The sequence below is a fragment of the Desmodus rotundus genome, chromosome 9 (genome assembly GCF_022682495.2).
Source record: "Desmodus rotundus isolate HL8 chromosome 9, HLdesRot8A.1, whole genome shotgun sequence".
In the NCBI taxonomy this organism is placed as follows: Eukaryota; Metazoa; Chordata; class Mammalia; order Chiroptera; family Phyllostomidae; genus Desmodus; species Desmodus rotundus.
This window is the reverse complement of record NC_071395.1, coordinates 90352555-90375369: the sequence shown is the minus strand read 5'-3', so window position 1 is coordinate 90375369 and position 22815 is coordinate 90352555. Positions and strand designations below refer to the sequence as shown.

The 22815-nt window shown below is 34.3% G+C and overlaps 1 protein-coding gene and 1 non-coding gene across 9 annotated transcripts in view; one reads left to right on the top strand and one right to left on the bottom strand.

Annotated features, from left to right (window-relative positions):
* The window catches only part of TANC2 (tetratricopeptide repeat, ankyrin repeat and coiled-coil containing 2), a 308461-nt gene that overhangs the window by 133236 nt on the left and 152410 nt on the right, over positions 1-22815 (top strand). For 2 of the 8 annotated variants that reach the window (XM_045182164.3, XM_045182162.3), the window contains exon 1: positions 572-1150. The exons of the other annotated variants lie outside the window; for them this stretch is intronic. The gene's annotated coding sequence lies outside the window, so the exon portion shown is untranslated. Of the gene's footprint in view, positions 1-571; positions 1151-22815 lie in introns of those variants that run through there. 8 annotated transcript variants of the gene reach the window in all.
* Positions 18983-19088, bottom strand: LOC112316604 (U6 spliceosomal RNA). The gene has a single exon (XR_002976008.1). It is a non-coding gene; the product is annotated as a U6 spliceosomal RNA (small nuclear RNA).

Sequence of the window (22815 nt, the reverse complement as noted above, 5' to 3'; positions counted from 1 at the left end):
AGTATGTCTTTCTTTGAAGTTGATACCATTGCTACTATATTAGTCAATTGATAGTTCTGTAGTTTTGATGTATCTGATGCTGCCATCTGAATGAAAAGCATTTAATCAGGTTTTTAATACCTTTAAGTATTTAAAAATAAATTTTCTGCTATCTTACATTCTAGACAGTTCCTTCTTTATCACTGTTTAATTTTACCATTTAATCCAATAAGTCATGAAGGTAACACACATATTAGCTTGCTAAGTATTATTAATCTTTTTAGTTACATTAATATGCAGGGTTTTTGTTAGTGACTACTTGGTTACTGTATTTTGCAATTTTTATTCATTCACACATTCCCGATTTAGAAATTCAGAAGAGAAAAATCTGAGGAGGAATTACTAAGAGAGTAGTTTACAGCTTTAAGACATGAGGAGCTTACAGTTTTTAAATATAAATCGTTCCCAGAATCCATGTCACAGCTCCTTATATGGTGCTGCTTTTTTCCCCCCCTCTCAGTTGCTATGACAACGGCAGCACTGCACCATTCATCAGCTCTGGACCTGGGCTGTATTGCTAGCCTTCCGTGTTACTCCTGAATGTTAAGAACATCCGTGAATCATTCACTATGTTAATACTGCGCCATTAGAAACCTCAGAACCTATTCTTCCAGCAATCTGCTTGAACAGAAGGGTAAACTAAACTGCGCCACAGAGAAAAATTGTATAAAAATATTTCTTGTTTTCCTAAAGGAATCATACAATCTATATTTGCTGCAGCATTTTGAAAGGATAAGCTTATGTCAGGCAATCTAATGAAAATAACTCATCCGTGTAATCTGTCTTGAAATCATTAGCTGTTCAAAAAAATAGCACATTGCATCTCTGGATCCAAAAAGAAGCAGGTGATGTTGTTACAGGTTCTAAGCTCCTTTGGGAGTATCACTTGTGCTTTGGGACCATAATCAACATTTGCTGTAAGAAGTATCACCTGTAACACACAGTAAGTTCTGGGCAATGTGAAGAGCTGGCTGGAGAAGATTCAAGTGTGGATCATTAATGATGTGTCAGATCTGATAACAACATGACCAGTGAATTAGAAGAAGCCTTTCAGGTTTTCAGGAGAAAAGACTATATAGTATTGACTAATGAGGAAGAAAAACTAAAGCCTGTGAGTATGATGAGTAGAGTATTTGTGTGTTACATGGATTTCTGAGCTATGAGGCCTACTTTGAGCTTTGTGGAAAAAGGAAGGCAACCTAAGAGAATTTGACACTTAGTTTGCAGGGAAGCCATTAAGGAATTTCTTTAGGCACATTTATTTAATTTTTAATTGTGTGTTCTTTTACTTTTACACGTGTGTGCATATATGAATATTTTGAAATAGTTTCATATTTTAAAAAATAATACTTTATTGTGAAGAAAGCTGTTGACTCAGTTTTTAATGTAAATGTAAAGGTCAGATTGCTTTTTTTGTTAGATTGTGGTTCCAGAATAGATTTCTACTTGCTATTGCAATAACCTTAGAAGTAAAGTACACTTTTAAAAAATAACTGTATTGAAACCTAGAATTTTTGTATGCATGCTTCTTTAATACATCAAATCTTTTATTTCATTAACTGCAGTGCTTCCAAGTGAATGTACTTGCATAGTTTTAAGGTTTTTTTAAACTAGACTTTACTTGCTGGTTATGTTGATTTACATTGTCTGTTTTCCCAGTTTTCCTTGAGAAAGGTAAATTAGAGATTTTTCCATTTTTACTTGTATTTTTAGATGATTTGGTAATGAATGATTTAAGATAAATTTAATTTAATGATTGAATTTTCTTAGAAGAGTGTCCATTTACTTGGCTTTCAATTTCTCTTCTTAGTTCTTCAACTAACCACAGTAACTTACAAATGTACTAAAAGTAAGAACTTGGTTTTTCAAAATTAAAATATTTAGACTGATCTTCAGCCACTCACAAAAGAAAAGGGCATTTTATCTGGGTTTATTCTTTCAGTTATTTATCATCCTGAATTGCTCTTCTTAAATGTATTTTGTTCAGAAAAGATATACTTTAGGGTCATAACTGGGTTCCATTAATTTACACATTTAGGGGAAAGAAGATTTTGTTACTTCGTTATTAGTGCATTTTGATGTATATTCCTTCTTATATTCTTTAGTTCTTCGCCTATAGAATTGTACATATTATTTTACTCAATGTTTAAGAAACTTTTAAATAGGGAGAATTAATATATTAAAGGATAATGAAAGTACTAATCACTTATGTCATATGTCATTAGTAAAAAGATTTTACTTTTATTTGAAGACCTTTAAGTAATAGATTAAATAAATTTAATATTCACACTTTAACCATTGTCATGCAATAAAATAAGAATTTTTAAATTTATGGATATTAATAACTACATGTGTAACTTAATAATTGTAAGTTAACACTTTTTTATAAGTAGTTTATCCTCACAAATGTGTGTGTACAAAGCATTTTGTATTTCACTACCTCTGAAACCATAATTCTTCTTAATAGTAAAAAAGACTGATTTGGGCACTTTTTAAAAAGTTATATTTTTAATTTATTCATTTTAAAGTAATCTTTCTTTGCACATCCTGTGATACTTTTTTATATTTGGAGCCTTACCCAATGGATATATTCCTGACACGTTGTTTATAATCATATTTGTTTGCTTGTAAATTGTCTAACTTAAAATCTACTAGTGAGGCTCTCTATTTTTAGACATTCTGCAGTAAGTTGATTTGGTGAATATGTGTATCATATACTGTATTCTTACTTTAGGTTTCCTTAAAGTAAGAGCCATCTGGTTTATTCAGTATATAAAAATTCAAGTTGCAGATTTAACTGGCAGCATTCTGTGAAACAAGCTTTCTGCTTTGTTTGGACTTATATTTTAACCCCTCAATTTCAAAGGAATTTGACATCTTCAAGTTTACTTTCTGAAATCCTTTGAAGTCTTTTCAGTATTATTAAGATAAGATACAACTGGTTAAAATCTTAGTTGGTAGCCGGCATTGCTTTCATTTGGGAGGAAATGTGCTAGTGAATAAATAATATATAAAATTTATAAATATAAGAGGCTTTAGTTTTGTCCCTAGTTTCTCTTAACTTAAACATGTCATCCAATAACACTTCTGAATATCTAAAAATTTACTAGTACTGCTAATAAGCTTATATTAGGGAATAGGTCACTTATTTCTGTTAGGATCTACATTAAGACAGTAAGTCTCACATTGGTGATAAATTGTTTTAAAAGAGTGATTTCTAGTTACTATTTTTTCATGGGAATCAATTATAATATTTCCATGATAAACATGTCTACTTTATCAATCCAGTGTTCTGTAGTAAAACATTTTGACTACTTGTAAGCTTTGTATCTTAGCATCTGTCATAGAAGTTTCTCTTCTATAAAATTAATGAAATAATGCCTTATGGTAGTGTCATTCTAGGCACTATGAAAAATAATATATGTACAGGATCTAGTATAGTACTTATCACAAAGGAAACATTCTGTTATCTTCTCTACCCTTCCTCTCCCTTGGCCTACTTCCATGGTTCTTGGACTTTTCCTTGGGAATATCTTTGGGACAGAGGAGTTTGAATTCAAAGGGGTGTGGAATGTAGTTTAAAGGGGCATCTAAAGCAAATCTGGATATTTTTGAAAGTCTTGTAATTTTTCTTTTAAAATAGTCTACCTTCCATCACTATAATTGAAAATAAAAAATTATTTTAAAATAGTCTATAATCTACATTTGTATGTTTTCCAAACAACAACAAAAAAAATCTTTAAGTAAAACTTGCTCTTCAGAAAAGTGCCTTATTTTCTCTCAGAAGTTTGCATACCCAACACACTACACTGCCTGTCTGTATCAATTCTCAAGTTTAAGACATCCTACTGAGATCTCTGGTCTCAGTATCACTTTTAGGAAATAAAGATCCTGAAATAAAACAAGTATATATTCCTTTGGAGAAATAAATTGAGAATCAAGTGGCAGGGGTGAAAAATTAAGTAAAGATAGAAAGTTTATTCAGTTCAGAAGAGTGAGTAGCTGTAGTGGGAGGAGAAGGGAAATGTTTTCATGTCAGAAATAGAAATGGAATGATGATGGAGAAACTAACAGTTGAGCATTTTTAAAGCTGCAAAAAGTCCTGCAATAAGGGAACCTATTTAACTGTTTAATCTGTCATCTCTAAAATTTATTTGACAACAGACCATTTGTTTTTTCTTACACAACTTCTACAAAATCATGAGCAACAAGTAAGTGTTCCAAGGAGCACACTTAGGAAAATAAGTGACTAAAAGAAGTTATGTCATTTAGAAAGAAAGAAGAAGGGTAACTGTGCAGAGCAAACTATGGCAGCAATCACCTTGGCACTCCAGGGGATTATGGAAAAAGTTACTTTTTCTCATACTCCCCAGATAAATTGAGCCTTTAAGATTTTAAAGAATAGTATTTTTTTATGGGAGAAAAGATTGTATTTACCATGTGGATTAGAAAGTGAAATTATGAATAAGATGACTTGAGTAGAAACTTGCAGCAAGTGGACAGGGTGCATTTGAATGGTAAATACATCATTTTGTCTGAAACATAAAAGATGCTGTGGAAGAGAAAACTAGGAATGGATCGAGGAGGCCTTTGGGACAATGGTAAACTATGATGGTAGCAGTAGAAAAGGTACAAGGAAAAATGATTTTGAGGAATAAACAAATTGGCAACCAACCCATTATAGAATCCAGGAATATGGAAAATTTGTCAAAGATAATTCTAAGACTGGGAATTGATGGCCTCATTAATAGGAATGGAGAGATTAGGACAGATGGTTTTGAGTAAATGAGGCACATTGAGTTCATGATAGTAGTAGGATATTATATTGAAAGTGTGGTTCCAACACTTTAAAACTAAGATTCAAAATATAAATCTGGAAGTTATACTCATTGAGAGTAGTTAAAACATTAAGAGTAGATAAAAATCTTAATGATAATAGAACAACTAAACAAAAAACAGGGAATGAATATTTGTGAGCATTTGTCAGGCATTTTCAAAACTTTAACTCCTTTGATTATTTTAGTAGCAATTTGAATTATTATGGCTCTGATCTTTTAGATGAAGAAAACAAGACCTATTCAGATTAATCATTAAGCAGTGTGGGCATAAGAGATCAGAATTCCAACTTAGGTCCTTCTCTAACTTGAGTACCTACTCTCAGGGGTCAAGAAGTAAACTTTAAGGAATTGGAAACCCATGTTTAAAGACAGATGAGATTAATAAGGAGCAGTCTGGAAGATATTGAGAGAACCAAGGTGGCATAACTGTTAAGGAAGCAGAGGTTTGAGAAGGTTTTAGGGAATATTTAATTACTGTTTTCAAATTCACATAGAGATCATGAATACAAATTTATATAGGCCTATGATTCTACTGGTGTTATAGTCTGCCTTTTGCTTTCAGAAACTGTAGTCTAAACTCTTAGCTGTGGTGGTCTGCATTCGGCAGACAGTTGTATTCTGTTTGTTTAAAGGGGAGAAATAGAGGCCATACAAAACCAGTGGGAATGGATGTGGGAGAAGGAAATATCTAATGAGAAATTTATAGTCAAATATGCTTTTTAGAATTCTGGCTTTTTTATTGGAGTCTATAATTTATAGTCACATATAGGACTCTTCAAGACTTATGAAAATAAAGTAAGTTTCCATTTATAATAATATCATCACCGCAATAAATTTTCCTTTATTATTTTAACATAGCTGAAGCTAGGCAAGATGACTCTTTTACATTAACATGTGGTAATTAATGGTGTAGTAGTTAAGATTCTACCACTTACTTTGTGATACTGGATATGTTGTAAAACTTCTCAGTGATTCAATTTTCTCCTCTATGAAATAGGTATAACAACTCCCAAAGGGGTTATAAGGATTAAATGAGTTTTTACAGGTAAAATGCTTATAGAAGCTTCTAGTACATAGTAAGTACTCAATAATACTGATAATGATGTCACTTATGGCAATTGCAAGATCATATTTATCTTTGTGTCTTTCTTTACTTTTCTAATTTTTCCTTTGATGAGAAGGGAAACTGTCTTTACTTTTTACTTATTAGGTTCAGTGTTTAATAGGAGCCAGAGCAGTTAAAGCATGCTTGAGTTTAGGAAAACATCATCTTGCTGTCAACAGCATTGGGTGCTGGTGTTGACTTCTTTCTGTAACACTGATACAGTATTTGTTCATGCTCAGGAAATTTCAGTGTGAACCTATATTACTTCCAGTGAAAACTGGATTCATATTCAAACTAAAACAGTAAGTGTGTAATTTTCCCTTCTTTGTTTAATTTAAAAGAATCCCCTTCCAAAAATGTCTGAATAAATATGTTGTCATATTATTATGATATGATGACATGCTTAGAATTGTGGTAAAGTTGTACATTTCTGTGCATAATGGACTTTTCCGTTTCAGCATTTGTTACAAACATAAGTGTTAAATTATTTAGCAGTATAGTTTAGTGTAAAGGCAGTTAACTAGTTTGTGGATTCTGGAGCCAGACTGCCCAGATTTGAATCCTGACTGACACTAGATCTGTGTCCTTAGGAAAATAATGTAACCTCTCTTTTTCTCAGTTTTCTCATCTATAAATAGAGGTAATAATAGTATCTACTTTATAGGGTTATAGTGAGGATTAAATGAGTAAAATACTGTGAACAGTTTCAGATCCTAAGTGCTGAATCATTGTTAACTTAGCAGTGTGTGGCATATAATGAGCACTGTTTATTAACTATATTTATAACATTAGTGTATGCTCACAGTTAGACATACAACAATTTTAAGTGGTCTTTATTACAGTGTAAATAATTTTGAAAACTCATATAGAAAGATGTGATAGAGCTACTAAGTCTAAAGTATACCTACCATAGCACCAACTAAGAGCAAGAGAATTAGCATTTTATCAATAGTATTCTACCTGTTGTTATAAGTCCAGTTAAAACTGGAAAAATATTATAGTCATCACCTTCTATTTCCCTTATAGTAATTCTCTGTTACATGTCACAGTTAAGGGAAATAAAATTGGAAAAGCTATTTATATTTCTACTTAAGTATTTAAGTTAATTGTTTCTCTCATCGTAACTAATTTTTTTAAAGATTTTATTTATTTATTTTTAGAGAGAGAGTAAAGGAGAGAGAGGGAAAGAAACATCAATGTGTGGTTGCCTCTTGCATTCCCCCTGCTGGGGACTTGGCCAGCAACCCAGCCATGTGCCCTGACTAGGAATCAAACTGGTGACCCTTTGGTTTGTAGGCCCACACTCAGTCCACGGAGTTACACCAGCCAGGGCTCATCTTAAGTAATTTTTTTTCTCATTTAGGTAACACAGTAAAAGATTTACTATCTTTTGTTAGCTCTTTATTATTTCCTTTCGTAAAAGAAGTCAGTATTAATAATCACTTTATAAATCTAATAATTTACCGGTTGCCTACATTTCAGGGGACATGGTCTAACCCAACTTTGTTATAATTGAATCTGTACAAAAATAAATGGTTTTATTATATGTATTATTAGCAAACAATTCTATATATTTTTTAAGAGCAAAATAGTCTTTTTGGCCTTGAAGCTCCCCTAAGAATTTAAAGCTGTGGTTTGGTACAGTTGGAATTACATTTAAAACACTAATTCAGAAAGACTTGTTGTCTGATACATATCTCAGTGCAGCTTGCATTGATATGCAAAACACCGCTGAAATCTATGAATAATTAGCACTAATTTTATTTTTCAGCAATCTAAAAACAAAATGTTAACTTTTTATTCCTTCAAAGTTGTGGAAAAATAAATTTAACAAAGTTAACAAGAATTAGATAGCATCAGTGAAGAGTAAGCTTCAGGGAGTTGAAATGAAAAAACATGGAGCAGATTAGAAGGCCCCTAAGAATTTCAGGCTCTGATTTAGAACAGTTGGAATTATATTTAAAACACTAAATAAATCTGTTAATTTACTATCTGTTTACATTTCAGAACACATGGCCTAACCTAACATATTATAATTAAAACTGTACAATAATAAAAGTTTTATTATGGGTATTATTAGCAAATAATTCTACATGTTCTTTATTAAGATCAAAATAGAAAATAGCTCTAATCAAATTGCTGTGGAATATGTTCTCTTACATTAATAGGAATGCCAGGTGGATTCTCCATCATGTATTTTTAAGCTCACAGCATGGTTTGATAAAATAAAATGTTTAAAAGCAAGAAGAATGAAATTACTGCTACATCAATGTGCAGACTAAAGTAAAACCGATTGTAATTGAAATCTAGACTAAAAAGTCAGCAATGTAGAAAGTGTAGCTATACTGGCTGACAGTAGACAAAAGTTGTCTGGAAAAAGAGAAAGGTCAGAGTCATTTGCTGATTTGTTATATCTTTGGGGTTTGTTTGTTTGTTTTTAACAGTCCCTTCTCCACCTCCATGAAAAAAGGAAAGAGGGAGGGAGATTAAAAATATATCTGTTACCAAATATCACATTATTGCTTTTTCAAAAAAATTTCTTTGTTTTGGTTTTTTTCGTATTTTGCACCAATTGCACAGGTTCACATGTGAATTTGTTTTTATCTCAGAGCTGATACAAATATCCAGTATTAATGTATGTTCAAATCAAATGTAAACAACCTATTTGCATTCTAGACTTTTTATTTTTTAAATAAATAGAGAAAGAGAGAGGTCAATTTGTTGTTTCACTTATGTAAGCATTCATTGGTTGACTTTTGTATGTATCTTGACCTGGGATCAAACCCACAACCTTGGAGTTTCGGGACAACACTCTAACCAACTGACCTATCTGGCCAGACCTCAAGACTTTTAAAAATGATATGTTTCATAGCTTTTAAATTTTGAAGCAACTTTGGAGCTCATTTAGATTGGTGTCTTTAAGTTTTGATTTATAGTCCAGCACCAACAGCATCAGCATCACTTGGAAACTTTTTGGAAGTGCAGATCCTTGGGCCCCACACCAAAACTAGTCTATGAGAAACTCTGAGAGTGGGGCCCACCAATCTGTGTTTTAACAAGCCCTCTAAGTGATTCTGATGCATGCTAAAGTTTAAGATTCATATATTTAGATAACACAGCCTCCGAGGAAGGTGTTTTTTCATCATCGTGCTTCACACAGAATTACACACTACTTGCTTTTCAGGTCAATTGGAAAGGGAACTCTTTTTCCCCAAGCAGTAGGTACCTTTATATTATATCTAGAATGAAATGGCTCTCTTACATGTGTTAGGCTGCCTGGCTGTTCATTATGTGGTTGAACACATAGGATATAAAGTTTTTGTGACAGCAAAACAAATTAGTCTTTGGCCAAGGTTACACATTAAGTTGCCTATAAGATAGACTGACTTTGTAGGGAAAAACTGCAGCATTCTTAATTGGTTGAGCCCGCTTTACTTAAGAGTTGGTGGGGAATAACTGAGTTTGCAGAGACTTCACATAGAAAAGAAATAGAGAGACATCAGTATTCCCATAGGAGTAGTGGAGACTTGATGTTATCACCACCATTTATTAGACTTTAATAAGCCTCAAAGCTGAAAGTTTGGCAGTTCTTTTCTTGGTGAATGCCTCACGATGGCCTGTTATCAATGTATCTGATTTTATGCTTTCTTGTGTGAAAGAAAGGTAGAGAAGCTAAAAAAAAACCAAAACAAAACAAACTTTTATTTTTCTATCCTTTTTTTAATTGGGAATATTTTTTATTATATTTTATTGATTGTGCCATTACAACTGTCCTGATTTTTCCCTCTTTGCCCCTCTCCACTCAGCAACCCCCACTCTCTCAGGCAATCCCCCCACCATTGTTCACGTCCATGGGTCATTCATACACATCCACGGGTCATGCATACACGTCCTTTGGTTACTCCATTTCCTATACTATACTTTACATCCCCATAGCTATTCTGTAACTACCTATTTGTATACCTGTTTGTACTTCTTAATCCCATCACCTCTTCACCCCTCCCATCACAAACCCCTTTCATCTGGTAAACATCAAAATGTTCTCCATATCCATGATTCTGCCTCTGTTCTCCTTGTTTGCTTAGTTTGTCTTTGAGATTCAATTGTTGATAGATTTGTATTTTTTCCACTTGATTGTTCATAGTTTTGATCTTTTTCTTAAATAAGTCCCTTTAACATTTCATATGATAATGGTTTGGAGATGATGAACTTCTTTAGTTTTTTTCTTGCCTGGGAAGCTCTTTACCTGCCTTTCAATTCTAAATGATACCTTTGCTGGGTAGAGCAATCTTGGCTATAAGTCCCTGCTTTTCATGACTTTGAATAATTCTTACCAATCCATTCTAGCCTACAAAGTTCCTTTTGAGAAATCAGCTGACATTCTTATGAGACCTCCCCTGTAGGTAACTAACTTCATTTCTGTTACTGCTTTTAAGATGTCTCCTTATCTTAACCTTTGGCAATTTAATTGTGGTGTGTCTTGGAGTGGGATTTGCATCCATCTTGTTGGGGATTCTCTGTGCTTCTTGGACTTGCATGTCCATTACCTTCACCAAACTAGGGAAGTATTCTTTCATTATTTTTTCAAATAGATTTCCAATTTCTTGTACTCTTCTTTTTCTGCCTACCCCCCATAATGCGAATGTTGAACCTCTTGAAGTTGTCCCAGAGGCTGCTTATACTATCCTCATTTTTTTGGATTCTTTTTTCTTGTTGTTCTAATTGGTTGTTTTTTGCTTCCTTATGTCTCTAATCATTGATATTATTCTTAGCTTCATCCACTCTATTGTCGTGTCCCTGTAAATCATTCTTTACTTCAATTTGTATATACTTCATTTCTGACTGGATCTTTTTTATGCTGCTGAGGTCCTCACTAAGTTCCTTGAGCATCCTTATAATCAGTGCTTTGAACTCTGCATATGAGAGATTGCTTATCTCCATTTTGTTTAGCTCTTTTTCTGGAGTTTTGACCTGTTCTTTCATTTGGCCCTTATTTCTTTCTTTGTCTCTTTGTTTTGGCAGCCTCCCTGTGTTTGTTTCTATGTATTAGGTAGAGCTGTTATGATTCCCTGTCTTGGTAGGTGTGTCCCATAGGGTCCAGTGGCACAGCCTTCCCTATCACCCAAGTTGGGTACTTGAGGTGTACCCTTTATGTGGGCAAAAGTATCTTGATTTAAAGATATCTAATGAAACATTATCTAGTTAAAGCTTATTTGCGTTGCTCTCACCTTTCTTCCTGATGTAATTATGTTCCTGATTTCTGTTTTATTGCTTATAGCCATAAATACTTTATTTTTTAATTTCTCTATTTCTCATTCTATCAGATATAAGACAGTATTTTTTGTTTCTACTTTGTAAGATGTTAGCACCGCTGCCCACATGTTTCTGATAAGAAGTTAGACATCATTCAAGTTGTTGACCCTTGTATATAATATAGTTTTTCTCTGGCTGCTTTCAGGATTTTCTCTTTTCCTTTGATTTTTAGCAGTTTGATTATGAAAGGCCTAATGTAGTCCTGTTTACTTTATCCCTACATAGGTTTTCTTGGCTTCTTGATTATGAAAATTTGTCTTTTACAGATTTGAGACATTAGCCATTATTTCTTCAAATATCTTTTCACCCCATTTTTCTCTTCTTCTGAAACTCCAATTACATGTATATTAGACTTTTGGATATCATCTCACAGGCCCTGAGGTTTTTTTTTTCTCTTAATCTTTGTTCTCTGTAGTCTTCAGGTTGGATAATTTTCATTTATCTGTTTTCAAATTCACTGACTCCTGTCATTTTAAACTACTTTCAGTTTACTGTATAATATGTGTGTATGTATGTGTGTATACATATATACACACAGACCCTATATACTGTCATTTAAATTGTCATGTTTAAACATTTAAATATGCTATTAAACCCTTCCAGTGACTTTTTTTCAGCTATTTCATTTTTCAGATGTAGAATTTCCATTTGGTCCTTTTGAATAGTTTCTATTTCTCTGCTGAGATTTCCTCCCCTTTTTAATTAAGAGAACATATCACTTTACCTCACAGAAAATAATTATAATAACTGTTTTAAATGACTCATCTGCTAATTACAATACCTGGAGAGCTTCAGGGTTGGTCCTCATCTTTTCTCTTGAAAATAGGTCACGTTTTCCTGGTTCTTCATGTATTGAGTAATTTTATATTGTACCCTAGACATTTTAATTAGAGGATACTCTGGATTTTGTCATGTTACTTCAAAAAGTATTAATATTTTTCTTTTAGCAGGCAATTAGCTTGGTTTGACTCAGTAACTATCTCTTGGGCATCATTTCAGTTCAGTTCTGCCCCATGCATGGTTCAGGGATTAGCCAGAAGTTTGAGCAGAGTTTATATGCAGAACCTGGTTGCCTCCTATAATTCTCCTTTTTTGGAAATCCTCCCCTCACTTTTCAATGAATGTTGTTGCCACAAGACTAGAAACACTGTAGGTTTTTTAGTTTTAATGACCCATGCAGTGCTGACTGTGGACAGCTTATAGGCCAAAAGCCAAAAAAAATGGGAAACTCATCCCAGTCTGGTCTTTTTTCTTGCAAGTGTCAGCTCTTCTCCAGAATCTGTCTTTTGTATTCAATCTCCAGAGCTTTGAGGTAGTTTTTCACTAGACCTGTTTGGAAAAAGTCCAGGCATTGTTAATATAACAAGAACAGTTTGTGCAACATCGATGTAACCTGGCAGCCATGGAGAGTGGAATGGAATGCGCATGCAAGAACAGTGATGACTTCACTGTACTAGTCAGTGAGGGCAGTAGACACCTTTGAGTGAACATATGTACAGTGTGGCCGTCACATTCAAAATGAGCAAGTAGAGCAACAATCTGCATCAAATTTTGTGTTAAACTTGAACATTCCTCCATGGAAACTATTTGGATGTTTCAGAAGGCCGCAGCTTATGGGCAACTGGTGATTTGGCAGTTTCATCATGACAGTGTGCCCACTCATGCATCACATCTTGTGTAGTTTTTTGTGAAATATCACATTAGCCAGTGACTCAACCCCCCTACAGCCCAGATTTGGCACCCTGTGTCTTCCGGCTTTTCCCAAAACTAAAATCACCTTGAAAAAGGAGGAGGTTTCAGACCATCAGTGAGATTCAGGAAGATACAACAGGGCAGCCAATGGTGATTGGTAGAACTATGTGAGGCCCCAAGGTGTCTACTTTGAATGGCACTAAGGTGTCATTGTCCTGTGTATGATTTTTCTTGTATCTTCTTCAATAAATGTCTCTATTTTTCATATGAGATGGCTGGATATCTTCTGGACAGACCTAATATATTTTGTCTAGAGTTTATAGTTGTTATCTGTGAAAGGGTCCATCTGGCAGAGAAACTTACTTGGCTTCACAGAAGCAGAATCTCCCTGATAGGATTTTGAGATTTTCATCTTTCATAAATACTGACACTTTCTCAAAAGTTATTTGTTTCTAGCCATAGGAATATTTATATATTGGGAAACCAACATTTAGATTTAGTGCTAAATTTTATTGAAACTCTGATTTTAGTCTTCTTTTCCCTACCATTTATTGTTCCATACTTACTGTTTTCTGTTTACCATTCATCCAGTGAAGTACATTCTTAAAATGATGGAAATTATAATAAAAATGTATGAACTTTGAAGTTTTAGATTTACTTTTTGGTTCCATTCTTCTTGACTGTATTGTGCACACTGCTTCTACTTCCATACTACTACCGAGATTTTTTTTTCATATTTAAAGAAAGTAATATGGTGAGTAGAGCAATGTGTTTTATTAGTTTAAAAACCAGGAGTGGGAGAAGTCTTATGAAAATAAAGACCTCTGAACTAAATCAGTTTACTTTTTGCGTATGTATAGCCCACCCTCTTACTGACATCCAACTAAGAAGAGTACAGCAAATATTACTTCATTCCTCTGTGTTTTTAAGGAAAGCAAGAATTCCTGCTTTTACATCTAAATCAAAGCCTTACCTTGTTGAACAATAGTTCTATTCCTCTAGTTAACCCTCTCTTTTCATGGTTTACGTTCCATTAGAGTAGGCAGCTTATCTTTCCATATTGTGTTCTTCTGAGGACTGAATCATCTTCTTATCTTCTTCCCAGTCAGATAATTCCAGAGTTTCAGAGATATGAAAAGCAATTTGTCCTGTTACAAAGACTTGGAGTTTCTTACAGATATTCTAAGGTTCGAGAATGTTGTGATTCTTTACCCATGTTTAGTGGGTGGTGAAGTATTCTCTGCTGTGAGTTTCTTATTATAAGATTAGTAGCAACTGCACATTCCAAAAACAAGCCAGAAAGTTAATGGTCCTTCACAGTTAATCTTTGAAAATGTCTCAATAGTCATTTTTGTCCATGGGACAAAGACTTACTTGTTGTTAATCTACCCTTGTAGGATTTCATTACAGTCTGGCACGGTGTTTATGTTTATGCAGATTGCAGCAGTTTTCTGCCTCCCACATTGACTGCCCAGGATCTTCTTCATTTTACTTTCCTGACATTTTAAAAAAGAAAGAAAAAAGATTTTCATTTTCTTCCCTGGTCGTTAACTTTTTGCTTTCTTTGTTAACCCTAGACCTTTGGGTCTGCCTTGAAGAAATCAATTTGAAGTTGTCAGTAAATGATGGCTGACTATTATTTACATGCTAGTATCCAAAGTTATTTCTCTCTTAGTTCTTAACTACATGTAAAACTATTTTTTCCCAAGGAATTTTATATTATGGTACTTAGCATATTTTCAGCCATTATTGATAGATGATGCAAAATGGAAAACCAGCAATATGATTATTTATCATTCTCAAAACAGTTCTAAGATGATTATTCTAAAGTCCCTGCCTTGAAAGAGATTATCTGGTAGGGTTTGATGATTTAGACATAATAATATAGGGGGGTAAAATTTACATTCAAATTTATAATACCAGCACCCCGACTCCAGTGTCATATAACGTAAGATACTTTTTAATCATAGTTTGTAAAATGTTCAAAAAGAAATGAGCTATTCGCTTTCTTATATATAATACCACTTTTCCAACTTACTGTACCTTTCCCCATCATACATACAAGAGAACCTGTACTAGTACTCTTGTTATAATATTTATTTCACTAAAGAAAATAACGTCATCTATAAAATAACAGCTGTCCTTTCGGGTTCAAGGGATAGGGAGACAGAACTGAGGCAAGATGTGTGAGTGGATTACTTACTACACTTTAATGTCATAAATCATCCCCTGTACATGCCAAATATTTTGATTAACATCTTAAAATTTACTTTGTACATGTCAGTGTTCCTCCATTAACTTATCACATCATCATTATTGTTATCATTATCTACTAATAACAACATATAATATTGAGCACATTTTATGTGTAAGGCACTGTGCTAATTCCTTCACAAAGATGAGTTCATTTCAATAATTACAATGACCTAGGGAGATAAGTAGCCTTGTATTGTTATGATTACATAGGCCACTTAGTTTAGAGATGTACAGAGCATCATACTGTGTGCATTATGGTTGATCCATAAATCCAAGATACATATTTTAGTTTGTGTTCCAGGGGGAGCTCAGTCTGTGGCCTTCAGTAGCACATTGTGCTTCAGCTGCCTATTTCCAAAGCATAATAAATATTAATATCTTTTTTTCTAGCCTTATCTATACTATGCTCTTCAAATTTAATCCTCAGAACAACTCTAAGAGGGAGATATGGCTCACATTTTAAAGAGGTGGAATCCAAGCTTGGAAAAAATTTTTTGAACTCATGTAGGCCATATAAGACAAGTCTCACTTTAAAGCTTTCTTTTAATCACAATGTTCATTTCTTTTTTTTTTTTATTGTTGTTCAAGTACAGTTGTGTACATTTTTCCCCCACCACTCCCCCCACCCCAGCCATCCCTTCCTCCGTCCTCTGTCCTCTGATCCCACCACCCCACCTTGGTTTTGTCCATGTGTCCTTTATAGTTGTTCCTGAAAACCCTTCCCCATTACCCACCTCCCCACCTCCCCTCTGGTTACTGTCACTTTGTTCTTAATTTCAGTGTCTCCAGTTATATTTTGCTCGCTTGTTTGTTTTGTTGATTAGGTTCCACTTAAAGGTATTGTCTTTCACCGCCTGGCTTACTTCAGTTACTGCCTGGCTTACTACACAGCAGAAAGAAAGAAGGAACTCCTACGCTCTGTAATGTTAACTAATTTTTAGAACATTTACAAATACCTCTAGCCTCATTCTATAGTCATAACACATCTGCTCCATATTGCATAAATTACATATATAAATTTACCTATTAATAAGTTACATATATAAAATTTGTTTCAGATATTTTATATTTTGAGGAGGTAAGAGTCATTTAACAAGGAAAAACTGTACCTAATTTCAGTTTCCTATTAGAGATACAACTCTTCTCAGGTATCATACTGTTCACTTCATGTAAAATGTTGCTCAGTAAATTCACTTGCCCCTTTTAGGGTCTAAGTTCCTTTCAAAAGCCATATATTAAACAGAAGTCATCAGTCATTTAGCTGCTTTTGTTGGCATTAATACTTTATATAAAATAATAGGAAAAGCTATATGCTCTGAAACTTGAACAGAGGTAGGATTCTGATAACTTTTAATTGCATTATATTTCTTTCTTGTATTTTCCAGTTTCTATGATTAAATGTGTTTATGTAATATTTAAATGTAGTTATATAGCTACTTTAAAACTCAGAAGTTGGCCTAACAAATATATAGAATTGCTTATATCAGTAAACCAAAAATCTCACATTAAGCCAACATATCCAAAATTTTGAAATTTGGACCTCCTTTTTATATTATCAAAAACCTAGTGCTTCTTCAGATATATGGAAATGAAACCTCATGACATTAAACTAATTGGCATTTGAGTATTATTAGCATATTTAAAAGGTTTTTCTGAACTCAGATTATTGATTTGTATCTGCAGAGATATTAAAATAGGTCATTGAAATCTGTACTGCCTTATTTTATCTCGTATACCCTGACTTTTGCCATTCACCGCTATAGAGATGATTTGTATAACAATAGGTCGTATGCTACAATAATGGGCCTTTTTCTTTGTTATAACATGTATAGGTAAACAAAGATTTAAATCTCAATTTTCTTTCTTGAAATGAAAGTCTTTAATTTATTCAAAATACCACTGAAGTAATGTCTTGTAGGAATGTTTTAAAGGTTATTGCAGTCATTTTTTGGAATAACTCTTTGGAGCACTATGCTGGTCTCCATATTTTTGCTTATATGGTCTATGTTTATATCAATGTGTCTACTATATCCTTTTGTATAGTACAACATAATCGCATGAAAATAGAAAACAGACTAACTCTCGAGTTACCTTGGATATGTCTTTGAATCACCACTTTTGTTAGGCCTTAATCACCAAATGTATGAAAGACATAAACAGGCTATTTATACTTCGAAAATATATAGATAAACAGAAATAGTTAATTCACTTAACAAATAATAGTACTTGCTCTGTGGCCCACACTATTATAAGCATCACTAAGGCTACAGCAATATGTGAGACAATGGTTCTGCCTTTTGTGAGCCATGTTGTGAATAATAAACATCTGGAAAAGACCAGTTAAAATACCTTGAGAGCCCTGGCTGGTATGGCCCAGTTGGTTGGAGTGTCGTGCCCTAAATCGAAAGGTCACAGTTCAATTCCCAGTCAGGGCATGTGCCTAGGGTGTGAGTTTAGTCCCTAGTCAGGAAAACTGATCAATGTTTCTTTCTCAAATGATGTTTCTCTCCCTCTGTCTCTCCTTCTCTTTCCCTCTCTAAGCATGTCCTTACGTGCGGATAAAAAACAAAAACAAAACACCATGAGAAAGTTCTTCTTCCCACTATGATGGTGTGGCCTGTACTGGACTTGCCCTTTCACTAGAAACAACTATTTTCAGAGACAGGACAATTGACAGCATGGTAACCACGAGGCCTGCGGGCCAAATCCGGCCCTCCACCTTGTTTTCTCCAGCCTGGCACCTTGTTTCTACCCAGTGGCAGCACAGAGCTCTCACTTAACTGTTAAGGGGTAGCTACATGTATACAGTCCTAAAATTACATTTGACCCTTTGAAGGCAACCGTGAAGCTAATGTGGCCCCCGGTGAAAATGAGTTTGACACCCCTGCCTTAGAGAAAGGATGGGGGAGGAAACTAGGTGAACTCTGGCTTTTTGCCTAAACGTATTTTCCTAATGATTGGGAACTCAGAGAATGAGTCTTGTTGAACTGAGGAAACAGAGATCAGAAATTGGGGAAACCAAGGCAACTGGAATTTACAGAGTATTGAAGAATTGAGAGCTAAATGGAAAAGAACTACAAAATACTGCATAGGGGTCATTTTGAGTCTTAATACTGAGTTGCACATAGTTGGGGTGAGACTCCATGAGGCTAGAGAAAAAATAAATACCAGGGAGCTCTAAACCGAACAATTCCTAGAGTTCCCATAGGAATTGGAGGTGTTTTTCATTCTGACCAGACAGAGTGTAGAGATCTTATTAAAAGCATCAGGAGTATTCAGTAGAGATCCAAGAAAGGACACACTTCAGGAGCAGGGCTAAACTAGCCTTGGAGTAAAAAGTTACCCCACACCTGCCCAAACAAAGCTTTAAAAAGGCTCAAAAGGGTCAGACTGATCTCCTAGTGACTAAATGCCTTTGAGGATCAGAAAACAGCTGCTTATCCTTCTTGGTGAAAGTCAGTAATAATAAGGATGTTGACATCTTTTGTTAATGCATCCTTCACATATTGCAGAATGTAGAGGTACTTGGATACAACTAAAATGTCTTCTAGTGTTTTGTTTTTAACTAAACTATGTCCTTATTAGCATATTTTCTTGGACATTTTTTATGGAAAATAATCCAGTCATTAAAGCTAGGAATTAAATGATTATAGTCTGAATATAATGGTGATTTTTATAATATTTCTTTTATGAAAGTCTAAGTCAGTGAGGGTACTTATAGTGTGATTAGCATTTATGTTATACAAGAGTGCTTTTTACAAATTTGCATGCCATCCTTGTGCAGGGGCCATGCTAATCTTCTCTGTATCGTTCCAATTTTAGTACATGTGCTGCCGAACAAGCACTGTGAGTGCTTTTTAAAACATTTGTTTTATTAAAACACTATTTGTAATGCCTGCCTTTGCTTTGATTTTTCTACTGTATATTGTTCATTTAGCAAATAATTATTAACCAGCTACCATATGACAGATAATATTCTAGGTATTATCTAAAGCATTATATTTGTTTTTTTTAACATATACAATTAATCTATAAAGCATAATAAAAGGTATCATTATATTTGAATGGAAAAGTAGATTTCAGGTGATCCTAATTTGATGATGTGTTTTCAGTTCATTTGAAAGAAAGAAGGATAAATTTATATAGAATTTGCTGCTTTGTTCATTAGTTCTGCATCTTACTCTTAATGAATTTCCAAGCTACACATTTTATGGAATATGGCAAAGAATACTATGTGTTCACCAAAGCCTATTCTCCTTTCCTCCTGGGCATACAGATAAATTATATATCCCAGTATTCCTTGCAGATCAGTGTGTCGCATTACTGAATTTTGAATAATACGAGTAAAAATAATGTATCCCAATTCCAGGCTAGGCTATAAAAATTTCTTAAATGCAATACCTCTTTTCACCCCTAGCCTCTGGCTTGATTCAGAGAAACCACCAGAGAACTCTGAGGCTCTAAGATAAGGAGCTTCCTACTGAACGCTCATATTGAGTGAGAACTCTCTTATATTAAGCCACTGAGGTTTTAGGGTTGTTTGTTTTAGCTCTTGGCTTACCCTAATACAAGGAGGAAACATGATTGTACTGTAACAGTAGTGATGTTTATGGAAGAGGACCATACTGTTTACAAATACTTAAGTCTAACGTGAGCCTGAGAGACTTTGGTCTTTCGCAGCAAGTTTGTCTGTACATCAGTTCATTCAGATGAAAACGCTGCTCTCTTCCTTTTGGCTCCGGTGCTAGCTCTTGTTCTGCCTGCACTGTTAGAACAGCTGCTATAATCTAGGTATTCCCACACCCTGTCCCTGTCTCCCTTTCAGCCTGCATCTTTTCTTCTGTCTCCCTGAAATGAAACACTTTATCTTCTTCTCCATCTTATCTATCTTTCCTTTTCTCTTTCTTCATATACAGAGGCAAATTTTTCCAAAGCTTTTCTTTCTCTGCCAAGTTTGGTGAGTGAGCTTCATGAGACCCTTCAGTTATTTTGAGGGGTGGTAGCACAAATTTAGAAACTATGAGCTTTAGAACCTACTAATCTCCCATTTGTATCTAAGAACGACCTCATGATTACTCTCACTTTAACAAAGTAACTAAAACTTTTCTGTATTCACATACTAGTCTGAGGATGCCACAATATAGCCCTGGATGTAGGTTCTTCAGAGATTCTGTACTGCATGTACAACTGAATCACTCTGTGCTTTCTCTTTCCCCACTTTGACTTTTCACTGTGCTGTCAGTGACTATTATAAGTATGTAGAACTGGATTGGCTCTCCTGAAAAGATGACAAAAAATTTAAGAAACTGCTCTGATTATCTAATCAAAAAACTAGATTGTTCCAATAACCATGTCTGTTTATATGTTTTCTTTAAACTCATTTTGTACTCTCCATTTCACCTATTTCTTAATTCTCTGAAATGCCTAGCCCATATCCCAATTATGGCTCTAATAGATTGTTCTTACTATCTCAAAATATTTTATCAGCTCTATCTCCTCATACTGGATATCAATTTAAATGCAGTTGCCTAAAACATTTGTTCAAAACTCTACACAGAATGGACAGGACACAGAATTAAATCAGAAGTTACCCTAGTGAGATATAGCTTGGTGCATAGCACTGTTTCTTAAATTTCATTCTTTGGCATAGCATCTTCATGATTTTTGCCATACTTTCTTATAACCATATTTTTTACCTAATATTTTCTTTAAATTTTGTTTTTATTTTAATAAATTTACTTTAAAAGAAATTTTATGCACTGTATAAATCTGTCAAACTGGAAAATCATCACATGGTATAAGATGAATTAGAACATTAGTTCTAGTGAAATCCTTTGTCTTTAATGGCTGTGAAGCTAAACTCTTCTTTCTCTTTGTGAAAAAGGAGGATTAACTATTAGCACCACATTAAAATTTTCTTGTGACATATTGTGAAGAATGAAAGATGACTGAAAAGGAAATAACATTGCAGCTATTTCATTAGTCAAAATAGGATAGTCTATGCTATCATAACAACCTGAAAAATCTCAGTGGCCTAACACAACAAAGGTCTATTTGTACTTTACCCAGCAAACTTGGGCAACTCTCCAAGCCAGCCGTACTTTATGTCCTTTATAACAGCAATGCAAGTTGCTTCAATTTTGTATCTCCACCGCTTCAACATGAGACCTCTGATTTTCGTGCCAGAGAAAGAGACAGACCATAGAATCATGCAGGGGCGATGTCACCTCTGCTCTTGTTTCATAGGCCAAAACTAGTCACATAGTTCTTCCTAAACCTTACAGGCAATTATAGTCACCCCTCTGCTTAGAAAGGAATGGAGGCCAGGATATTGATAGGTACTAGTAAATTCTGCCATACTATGTAATTCAGTGCCACTTACTGCCATTTTTATAGATCACTTAAAATCATCTCTTCCTATAACGAGTCTGTACTTGAAGAATTGTATTAGAAATGAAACAATATATCATTCTAAATCAAAGGACCTGGATATGAGTCTATAATAATCTACCACCTAAATACTGTGATCTTGGGCATGAGATCTTGTGATTCCATTTTCCCCTCTGCAAAATAGGGTTTAATGTGTTCGTCATAGAAAACTTATGAATAATTTTAAAAACTTTTTATTATTTTTATAAAAATAATTTAAAATAATTTTTAAAATAATTGGTAATATCACTGTTCTTGTCATCCTTCATGGTGTAGGTACTGTTACTAACCCTGAAATAACTGATAAGGAAACTTAGGCACAGAAGATTCTCACAGCTAGGGAAAAGTAGAAGAGATGGGAATCTAAGTTAGACTTGCTGGTTTCAGAACCTAGACCCTTAATTCCTAAGCTAAGTAACCCCTCACTATTATGCTATGTTATACTTCCTCTCCACTGCCTCTCCATACTATGTCTTGAAAACAGTTGCTTACTTTGTTTTACATAGGCACAGCCCACCCTGCTCCATGCCTTAATAAATTCATAGATGAGGTGTACCACCATATCCAGGCATCATGCTAAGTATTTACATGCTTCAACTTACAAAACCTCATTAAAATCCAATGAGAAAACTAAGGCTGAGTGAGGCTTAGTTAACAGCTCGTTTTCTTACTGCTAATAAACACTAGAGCTGAGACCTAAATCTTTGACATGACTAAGCTGGTACTCTGAACTAATGTTTATCTTCCCTCTCAACCTCTGCCACATTCCCAGACTCAAGTCTTTTACAGCACAAGAATCATGTTCCCAATATTGGTTCAGACTACTTCTCAGAGCAGTTGTTTCCTATCATCTCCTACACCACAGTAAAATCCCTGGTTTGGTTTTAGAGTCCTCCTGCCCATTTCATTTCAGCCACTTCGTTTTTCTTTTCTTTTTTCTTTGTTTTATTTGGTAAGCAGTTTTGACCTAGAATTCTCTTACCCACCTGAATCATCTCATATACCAATTTTTTACAATGAAGTGTATTAAAATTCTAGGCTTCCACGCAAAATATTGTGTCATCTTCCAAGATGACCTTTTATGTTCTCTACCAAGCAGCATTTAAGACTACTGGACAGTCTGTCATGCCTGTGATTACACTG